This window comes from Corvus brachyrhynchos, unplaced genomic scaffold, assembly GCF_000691975.1.
Source record: "Corvus brachyrhynchos isolate BGI_N302 unplaced genomic scaffold, ASM69197v1 scaffold9, whole genome shotgun sequence".
NCBI classification, from domain to species: Eukaryota; Metazoa; Chordata; class Aves; order Passeriformes; family Corvidae; genus Corvus; species Corvus brachyrhynchos.
In genome coordinates, this window is record NW_008240037.1 from 966131 (window position 1) to 976907 (window position 10777).

At 33.8% G+C, this 10777-nt stretch overlaps 1 protein-coding gene across 5 annotated transcripts in view; it reads left to right on the forward strand.

Annotated features, from left to right (window-relative positions):
* Positions 1-10777, forward strand: part of MGAT4C (MGAT4 family member C) — a 338762-nt gene that overhangs the window by 151121 nt on the left and 176864 nt on the right. For all 5 annotated transcript variants that reach the window (XM_017743945.1, XM_017743946.1, XM_017743948.1 and 2 more), the window contains exon 3: positions 8190-8269. The gene's annotated coding sequence lies outside the window, so the exon portion shown is untranslated. The remainder of the gene's footprint in view (positions 1-8189; positions 8270-10777) is intronic.

The following is a 10777-nucleotide window of genomic DNA, read 5'->3' on the forward strand; positions in this document are numbered from 1 at the left end:
TTATCTGGCAGTAGAGCTGTGTATGCTGCTTATAATGGCATATTCATAAGTAATACACTGGTGACATTAAACTGAATAGTAGCAAAAGTGGAGATTAGAAAGAGTAGGAAATATATCTCATTAGGTGGATAGTTTAGCTTAGCTTATTTTAAAATTACTGTGTTTGTTGTGTCAATTTTGCAACTTTTCTATCTGGTTAATCAATTATTTCTTCTTTAATGTATTTGAGATAATTGATGTCCCTTTGCATTCATCTCATTCTGAACTTAAATGATCTAGTTTTATGGTATGTGATAAGACATTAAGTAGTGCTGATTTTGAATATGCTTTGTTTTATTATGCCCTCCAAAATTCATGACCTTGAGCCAGTATGTGTTCCCAATATTTGAATACAGTGAGGAAATTCCATGCTCTTAGAAGATGAACTGAGTCCATAGTTTCTCTAGGGACTGCCCTACAACAGAAATGCAGGGAAAAGTTATGTTAATGAGAACGTTTGTCTAGTACTAGTTCTGGTTTTCCCCACATTTATATCCGACAGAAGATCAATCTTCATTAGCATTTTAGTTTGGAATAGTAATGCAACAACCCTCCTGAACCTTCTCATTTATTGTGTTTGGTTTTGACTGCCAAGTCAAAGCAAGATTACTTTCAGATTAAAATTAACTGAAAAACCCACTCCAGCAGAGCACACTGTTTTCCCACATAGTGCAGACAGGAGCATCCAAAATACTGGGGTTGTGCAGCTTACTTCAGTGGTTACCAAGCACTCATGCAAAAACAAAGCTTTCAAACCACTGAGAACTCTCATCATATTTGAAATGCTCTATATGCAGAAAAAACTAATTTGTCAGTCACCAGCCCTCTGGTTTTACAGCTCATTCCTTTGCCTTCCACAGAGGTTCTTTTCTTGTCTTGGTATAATTTCCAGTCCTTGCCTTTTCTTTGGCTACTCTATCTTGTTACTGAACCCCTTTAATTTTAATTTTTTGTATTTTTTTCCTTGCTTCTTTCTTTTCCAGCCTATCTTAGTTGGGCTTACCAAAAGTTCAAGTGTAATTTTATCTGTAGTTGTGAAAAAAGTGTTTCATTTCAGTCCAACCTGTGGGCTGACGTCCTGACCCAGCTTCACCCTGAGTCCATCCCCACAGACCTGTACAGTTACTCCAGGGTTTTATGAGACACTGGTTCCCCTCACCAGGTCAGATCCTTACCCTTGTATTTTAAACCTCTAGGGAGAGACTATCTAGTCTCTATTGTGCAAATTATTAAATAAGATCACTGCATAATCATGAATATTTGAGTGGGTACATACGAGTTATGACTTCCTTTGAGGTCACTGATATTAGTGAAACATTGGGGAGTTCTCTGATGATTTTAATAAATTCCTATTATTTAAAATCGTCAATATTTTAGTTATTCTATTGTTAGAGCATTGCATCAAAGAAAAGGATGCCTTTTTTTACACATAGTTCAAAAAAGAACTGTGCTAACTATCGTGAGCCTGATCACCCACTTTGGAATCTTCAGCCAGAAGTAATCTCTCTCATCTTTTTAAGACTACCAGGTTTCTTGCCATTTGCTTAGACTGTTTTTGAACTATGATTTTTGCAAAAATGACAGTCCATTGTTCTGCTCTATGTCTTTCAAATTCTAACAATGAAATCAGGGGAGGAAGGCCTATATTTCGTCCACTTTCCTGTGTGAGAAATGTTATTCTTCAGTCATTCTTCCCAATCTTATATTCAGATGTGTAAGAATAAAAAAGCAATGTGACAATAAGCTGACCATACAACTTTACCTGAAGATGAAATATCTTTCTTATAATGTGACAGCAGAATACATTACCTGAGAGAGAGTAAAAGTTATGCAGTTTACCTCTTTACTACTTTTTGTTTTGATTTCTTGAAATTGTCTCCTCTATTCTTTGAACCTTGAAATTGAGATGCTTTAAATTCATTTTAGAATTCATGTGAATGAGAATGCTAGTTATGCTTCTTCATACCTTCAAGACCTCTTTCTGACCTCTTTTAGCACTTTTGACATTTTACAACATAGTTACAAGAGGACATGAAAGAGGACAATAACCTTTCTCAATGTATACACATGCACAAATTTTTGTTGTTTTTGTTCCCTGAGACACATCATCATAAAATTTGAATAATATCATCATAAAGCTTAAATTTCATCTGTTATCACAACCTTCTAGTATGCTTGTCCGTAAGGTTCAGACCTTTGAAACTGAAATATGAACGGCTGCTTAGCTGATATTAAGAACAGTTTTGTGAGTTAACTCCCTCTTGCAGGTGGATACTGCATGTATCATAAAAAAAGTGTTCAGAACATGCAGCCATGGTTTATTAGATAATGAAGCTTACTCAACATGATGTTCTTGGTATCTCCCATATTTATCCATGAAGAAAGATTAATCCAGCCCACTGGCTTTTTTTCCCACAGATAAAGTACTTTTTACTACAGTATTTTTCAAACACAGAATCTATTCAGTTTCCCTTAACCCTAGAATTATATTTTCAGGGATATTTTTGTTTCAGTTTTAGTTTTTATTTATGTTTTTCAAAAATAAAATTACGTTTTTATTTTTAAAAAAAAAGCGAGAAAGATCTTATTCCTAGTTATGGAATGAAGTCCTGTTAGGCAGACTGTTATGTGACTTCCTGGAATACCTTGAATTCATCAAAGTTAGATTTCATCTTGGTTTATATATTGTTATACACACTTCATACAACCTTATCTGAAATTAATTTTTAGCAGCTAGCAGAAAATGGAAAATAACTGTGATAACAGGTACTATTCATTTGTAAATATACCAAACTGAATCTTTATGATTGATGATATTGCCACAAATATAGTTAAAGATTTGACAATTATAAAAAATTGTGGTTCCTCTAACAAATTGCCAGAACTTATGTATTTTATGATTCTGTCATCTTTAATTTATTCCAAAAATTGTAGTAAAACTTCTTCAAATAGGGTCAAAGTTTCACCACGAATAGTAGTTCTTCTGATAATTGAGGCTTATTTTTTATTGAATTGTATCAGACATGTTAAAATCACTGGAGAATTACCTCACTATATCTTATTACTTGTTGTCACTTTAATGATGATTTATTCTTTAAGTTTTAATTTTGATCTAAATGATATTTCCTAACTGAATTATAAGTTTGAATTAATCCTTTTCTGCAGTATGTATTACAGTTAGTCATGCTTTCGGTATTAATCGCAAAAGCATAATATTGTAAATACTTCTGACTAGGTTTATTTTTTTTTTTTTATAAAAGAAACACCTTTTGTCCTTGAAATCATACTGCTCTACCAACTGTAAATGCTTCTCTATGGCATAGTAATGCTCAAATAGAAATTAAGTAATAAATTCTTAGTTTTACAGTTTTAGGTATGTTTTCCCTTCACTGGGACTGATGAGGTTTGCAGGAATTTTATTTGTCATTTTTATAATTTTACTTCTGATGGATCTATTGAGAAGGATAATTCATTGTATCACTAATATAAGATATCAGAAATGGTTATCTTCAAGATGTGGAGTCCAGTTCTTCTTGCATTTGCGATGGAGGTAGTCATGAAAAAATTAACTGAAGTTGAGACAAAGCAGGCTGGCAGTATGGAAAACTGCATTGAATATGGAGTTTGGGGAAATATGAAGGAAGAATTCTTTGCAAATTCAGTGAAAAATGGAAAAGATGCTTTTGAAATTAAAATTGCCTTTCTACTGACTTTAACACTTTTGTTGGAAAATGTTTTCCTAGTATGGAAGTAATTGTAGACAAGATACTTGAGGAAGCCTCAGATGAGAGACACTATCTGTGTTACTAATGCCTGAACTCAATTAATGCTTTTTTACTCAGTTTTATCCTGTATACTGCTGTTTCAGCTCCTCAAATATGTGAAATCAGAAAATCAGCTGTAAAGGAACAATGGGAAATTTGGTATATTAAGTGTGAAAGAAATTATAAAAGTAGAGAGAAGTTAATTGTGCAGCAAGGTGAGAAGCAAAGGTTCCACACTTTTTGACATATTAAAGTTCTTTAGACAGGAAAAATACTTACATTTACTTTATGCAGCACAAGGATGCAACTTTTTTGAAATCTGGTTGCAATTCCCACCTCACTCTGCAGTTTCCAGTGTGTAAGATCTATCTTTGGTGACATGAGCTAAACAAGAAAGATAATATTTTAGGGCATGACCATGACTGACCATGACTGGTGCTGGCAGTGGGGTCTGCAGTGGCCCTCGTGAAGAGAGGCAGGGGCTGCCCCAGGCCAGACACAGACGGATCCAGCCAGCTCCAATGCAGCCCCACAGGGCACAGCTGTGCCTGCCCCAGAGGTGGAGGCACCTTTGAGAAAACAGATTTAAGAAAGGGCAAAATGCCACATGGACAGTGGAAAGCAGCAAAAATACATGAGAAACTATCCTGCAAACACCAAGGTCAGTGAAGGAGGGACAGGAATTGCTTCAGGTGGCAGAGCAGAGATTCCCAGCAGCCTGAAGGACATGATGGAACAGATATACATGCTGCAGCCTAAGGACGACCCCCTGCCAGAGCAGAGAAAAAGTATAAGGAGGATGGAGAGGAAGAGGGGAGCTGTTGTGGACTGACTGCTCATTTGCCTTCCCCTTGCACTGCTTGGGGACATGGAGCGGGTAGAGGAGTTGGGAATGACAGAGTGAAGTTGAGCCTGTGGAAAAGCAGAATGGAGGACTGAAGGTATTTTAGCCTTTTGCCCTTGTTTGTCACCATCATATTGTAATTGACAATACATCAAATCAATTTTCCCCAAATCCAGTCTGTTTTTCCCATGATGGTAATGGATAAGTGAGCTGTCAATCTTTTCATCGACTTATGAGCTTTTCCATCTTAATTTTTCCCCATGCCCTGTTGAGAAAGGAGAGTAAGAGACCATCTGGGTGATCACCTGGCAGCAATATGAGGTCAACCCACCAGGTAAATATTGGACCATATGACTGCTTTGGATATAATTTATATAAATCTTGTAACAATTCTCTAAGTGCCTATAACACACAATTTAGGTATTTTTACTGAACTGGTGATATACATAGAAATTCTAGATTATGCTTATGTTTTGCACCTCCAGTTTTCTAAAGGCATTTTTTTCAAACACTAGGCCTAATTGTTCAATGTTAGGCTACGGTATGCATTGAAAGAGGCTGAATAATTCTGTAGTATTGAGTAGATGAAGCAAAATGGGACAGGTATGGGTGTGGCTTCTGGTCTCAAGCAAATCTGTCACAACAGTCGGTGTGAGTAAGGGTGACTTACATCCCTATTATCAGATTATACTTCTATTGTTAAAAGGCTAGCTGCAAATCAGTTGTGCACTGGTTCTTGAACCAGATAACTGAGAAGTTGATTTTTTAGCCATTGATCACAGTTGCATATCTCTTTTCTTTGTGTTGCAACCTAGGAAAATATTTTTCAAGAGTCTTGGCAATAACCATGCATTACCTATTTGAAGACATGAATTGATCTGTATGGGGCAAAAAAAGGTTATGATTGAAATATTTATAAGCACATTTAAAATTTTTCAACTAATTTTATATCTGGTTTAATATGAACAACATGAGCAGGTTACCTTGTGTAGGATTTTGTGCCTTTTCTTCCAGTGTTTTTACAGTTTATCAACAAGTTAAGTGTTTTAAGAAATTCCGTGTGTGAAATCTTCTTTGGCAAAAAATGGAACCTTCTTTACTTCCTTGATTTTGAATAATGCAAATTATTCTAGAGATAGAAATACTTTCTATTTAATATGTTATGTCTTTTATTTTTACCTCTGGTTGTATTTGGTTACTCTGAACATTGTTATTACAGCCTTAGATAATTATCCAACACTTTTTTCTTCAATCTGTAACGCTTTAGGTACGACTTATCAAAACTTTCTTTAAAACAGTTTTTGTAAACCTTTACTTTTCTGCCAGTGCTGTATTTCCTTTTTCTTCTGAAGGCTGCTCAGTACACCAGTCTCACTGCTTTCTCTGTGTAAATCTTTTGTTTCTCTTTTCCTCTGTACCTCCATTGAGGGGATCAGGTTCCACGACAGCTCTTCTCCTTGCTGCCTTTTCCAGCACATTCTTTTCCCAAGAGAACCTTCCTTGCTTCTTAGTATTTTGCTTGGCATTGTTTCCATCTTGCTGACTACCTTTGAAAATAATTGTCTTGTCCATTGTTTTCTTGTCTTCTGGTAACCCAAGATTTAAGGGGAAATATTCAAATTCTTGTGTCAGTGATACTGCATGCTACCTATTCCCCACTGATCACATAAAAGAATGACTAGGGCATATTATCTTAATCTAAATAAGTAAGTAGCAGGGTCCAAAGAGAGCAGCTTCAGACATTTCCAAAGTGTGTAACAGTACTTTCAGTGAGTGGGGTAAGTGTGCGTATACTGCAGACGAGGAAACAGTGTGCCAGACAAAGCCATGTTAATGATGACAGGAAAAGGAGAGGGATAGTACTCCCTTGCTTCTTCCACATCCTGTTGAAGTTAGTTATATGCATACCTATGTTTTCACATATACAAAGATAGATAGAAAAATAAAGGTAGAGCTATTCATAGATACAGAAATGTGTGTAATATATGATATCTGCAGGAGAATTTCCTGCTTTTATTAGTGTGGAATATTCCCAAAATATTTCTTGGCATAGAAGTAAGGATCTTGCCTATATAATATAAGAAGGTGTGTTATGTGACATATTTGGTGAAGTAAAATCTTTTTAAGAAATATATGAATATCTGAATGTATATGTGCAAACACTAAAAAATATAAACATTTATAATCTGTCTAATCTGTCCTTTTTTTAAACACATTTTAGTCTACTCAGCATAAAATGTGCACTGTGAAAATAGATTAATGATACTCAAGGATAAACAAGGTACATGAACAATTTTTTAATTTTAGAATATTGAAATACCTGAAATACATTTTCAGGAATTTCTGAGCATGTGCTATAAATGTGTTTTTTTCAAGTATACTTCTTAGAAAGGATCAGCTCTACAAAAGAAGTAAAGAGGTGAAAAAATTCTCTTAAGGTATTGCAGATAAGATAAAGGCACTGAAAGCAACATGCATTTGTAAGAAGTTTTACAACTGAATAGGACTAATCAATCTGCATATTGCTATCAGTAATTGTAGATTCCAGGGCACCTAATTTGTTGATAAACATTTTTTCAGCAAATTCTAACAGTAATGGTCACTCTGGTTAAATTGTTTTTAACTTTTCCAAAAGTTCCATTTAGATTGTACAGATACTGAAGTGTATACATATAAAATTAAGATAACAAATTTGCCAGGCAATGCAGTAGAAATCAATTCTTACTAATAAAGTTCAAGATAAATTAATTAAATTTCTCTCTGCAAAATCAGCTATTTTTCCTGAAACCGCTTATGACAACATTTCAAATTTAAATTAATTATTAATACTTTACAATTATTAGTATTTTTTTCTGAATGCACAATAAATAAAGATAGAATAATGGAATATACTTCCTTAGATGGTCTCCTTAACTAGCAGTCATAACAATACAGAACAATACAGATATATGTTTAAGAGAACATACATAATTTTTCATCCAAGCTTTCCAATGTAGACATCTCACCCAGTTTTGAATAGATGTATGAAATCTAAAAATGAAAATCAGAAGAATCACAGGTCTCTAAATATGATGTTACTTGTCTCATCCAGCAATATATTTAGTAGGTATCTATATGGCTGGGGACCAGTTGAAAAAGTTATTCCTATAAAACCAGTTTAAAAAGAAAAACTATCCGTCTGAGCTCAGTCCACTCTTGCTTGAATCATATGTTTTAATATACAATCTGAAGAATGCAAAATGTTGATATAACTACACATATATCTAAAATCATTGGTGTTTGAGCCTAACAATTTTTAATGGATGACTTGCTTTTGAGTATGATTTTATGTGATGTGTGCATTATAATAGGAGCCAGGTATTGACAGTAGACACTTTGATCTATTGCCAAACTCATATTTGAATAAATGTGCATGCACAAACTATTTCATACTTGTTAAATTCTTTTATTCCTTGCACACACAGAATATGTGTATGTGTAAAAATTAATATTTGAAGGAATAGGAAGCTAAGATACTGTCTTTGTCTTCTTTGTTTTAACAGGAATTTGCCTTGTGACTTTTTCAGTCAGACACCCAACCTGTTCCTTAACCTGATAAGAGTACTACTGGATATTGTGACAGGTAATTCAAATTCACCTTATTACTACCACTGATTGCAAATAATTAAAGACATAGCAAACTTCTTAGCTTTAAACTCAACCACTGTAACATTGTAAACATTGTCTTTATTAAAGGAAGAACATATTTTCAGGTTCTTTTTTAATTAAGCATCATGCTGAAGTAAATGGGTTTTTAATAAAGCACACATTTGTATATGAATTAAGTGATCTAGGTATAAGTAATAAATATTTTATTAATATTTTAAATTAATAGTTTGGAACAGACTACTTATTATTTATGCATGTTTACAATTGTTCCCAACATAAATGATGCTTTCCAATATTTATGTTAAAACAGGTATTTTAATATTCCTTAGTTTTACTAGACTTCAGAGAATATGTAAAAGTTCTAAATAATTTTTATGATTCTTTATGTATTTTTAGAAGTAATGGTAACTACTTAGGTAAATTTGTTGAGATGTGAGTTCTCATCTCATTGTCTTGTGCTCAGTAAACTTGTTTGTGTTTGGCAGCTTCTCCCCCTGAAAGAATCTCTTTTTATAGTCCTGCTGTTATGTTCTTGACCTTTGCCACGACCACAACCCTGAGGCGTTTGAGCTGTCAGATAAAAGAGTGGAAAGAGGCTGGTGAAAGTTGTAGAATGCAAAAAGCTTCGTAATGCACTGGTGACTTTCCTGCCAAAACTTCACCTCCATTGCTGTCACATTTCCTTAAATAATAGGGAGACTTTTCCTCTAATGGGCAATGGAGGCTTTGGGTTTGACTAATGAGAACTTGCAGAGGCAGCCTGCCATGTGTCTCTATCGTTTAACTGAGGTGAAACAATCTTGCCTGGCTACAGACAAGGGCTAGAAGCAGTCATATTCAAATGTACCTGTCAGTAATTAATCTGTTTGGGCTTTTTTTTCCCCCAAGTATTCATATATACTGTTCTATGTGCAGTAAAGCATTAAATTGCTTTGCACTGGGAGTAAGTCACATTCAGGGGTCGTCAGAACTATGCTACTGGATGGAACATGCTTGATTCAGACAGGTTGTTTATAGCAAGAACTTGGCATCTGAAATCTCCAACTACTCAGGAGATTTTATACGAGATTATCTTTTCTAATATTTCTAATATTATTTTGGAAAAGCTGATTTTTATTTAGTATCATGTAGATAGAAAAAAGCCATTCATGGATAGTTTATGCCTACCTCTGATATAGCCACTGAATAGCCACTATTTGTTGTGTCAAGATTCTTAATGAATTTTTCAGTATCTGCTAGCAAAGCTTTTTGTTGAAATTACTATACATTAAAGATAGATGCAATTTTTTCCTTTGTCACTAGATCATCTTTTTTGTTGCAAATTACTTTTTTTCTCCTAGAATGGGTATGAGAAAAATGTTTTATTTTACTGCCATTTCCCAACATGTGATATGAAATTAACGCAATAAAGCACAAATAAAATACAATATAAGACCAATATGGAATTAGCTTCTTTCCATTTTACAAGAACAGTATATTGTAGACCAAATGCAAAACTTTGTACTGCATGGATTAAGAATTATTCCTTCCCCACCACTTCCACTGTAAAATATTTTTTAATATCAGTACTTATAAAGGCCTAATGAAAGACAGATTATTAAGTCAGTATTTTAAAAATCAAAGTATTTAAATGAAAAAATCTCTAAATTAAACTTGGAAATTTAACTTTGTGTATCTATCTAATAAGCAGTGATGACAAATACAGAATTTAAAAGCATTTATAGAGACATAATTATTTTTAAATTGTTAAATTCATAATTCATTTTCAAGAACAAAAAACTGAATCTCATGTCTAGTTACACATTTGCAAGTCAAACATGAGTTTCAAATACTGAACAGGAAATCGCATCACATGAAAAACCAACATTTTTTCCCCTTAGAGACATAATATATTCTGTCTTAGTTGACTTTTGAGCATGTAGTGCTAAACTTAATGAATACTAAAAAAACTATACACAGTAATCCATACAGAGTTTTTCCTTTTTAGATGAAAATATTTTTGCCTAACATTTTTGTTTGCATTTTTAATCTGGGAAATATCACCTAAATATCACAGATACTATTTCAATGTTTCTGTCTTTCACTGATGAATTTGGGTTTTTTAATTTTCTTATCCTAGTTGTGTTCATTTCCACGTAATGCATGAAAAATAAAGGAAACTAGTCACAAGGAAAAGGGAGTTATTCTGCTCTAACTACCTTACTACTTAAGGAAAAACGTGTACATGGTTTTCTTAGTTCTCTGGAACATCAGCAGTAGTTTAGGAAATTACTATTTCAGTCCTAGTTGTAGAAATTAATGTTTCACTGACTGATTTCCATTTTCTTCTTGTGCTCCACAAGCCATAAGAAAGATGGGCTGTCTGGTAATTTCACAGCAATGTTTCCATTTTTTTTTTAATTTCTTTAAACCTGATATTTTCATTTTTGTTTAAAGAAAATAATAAATGAAGGTATAAACCTCCTGCTGACTGAAATACACT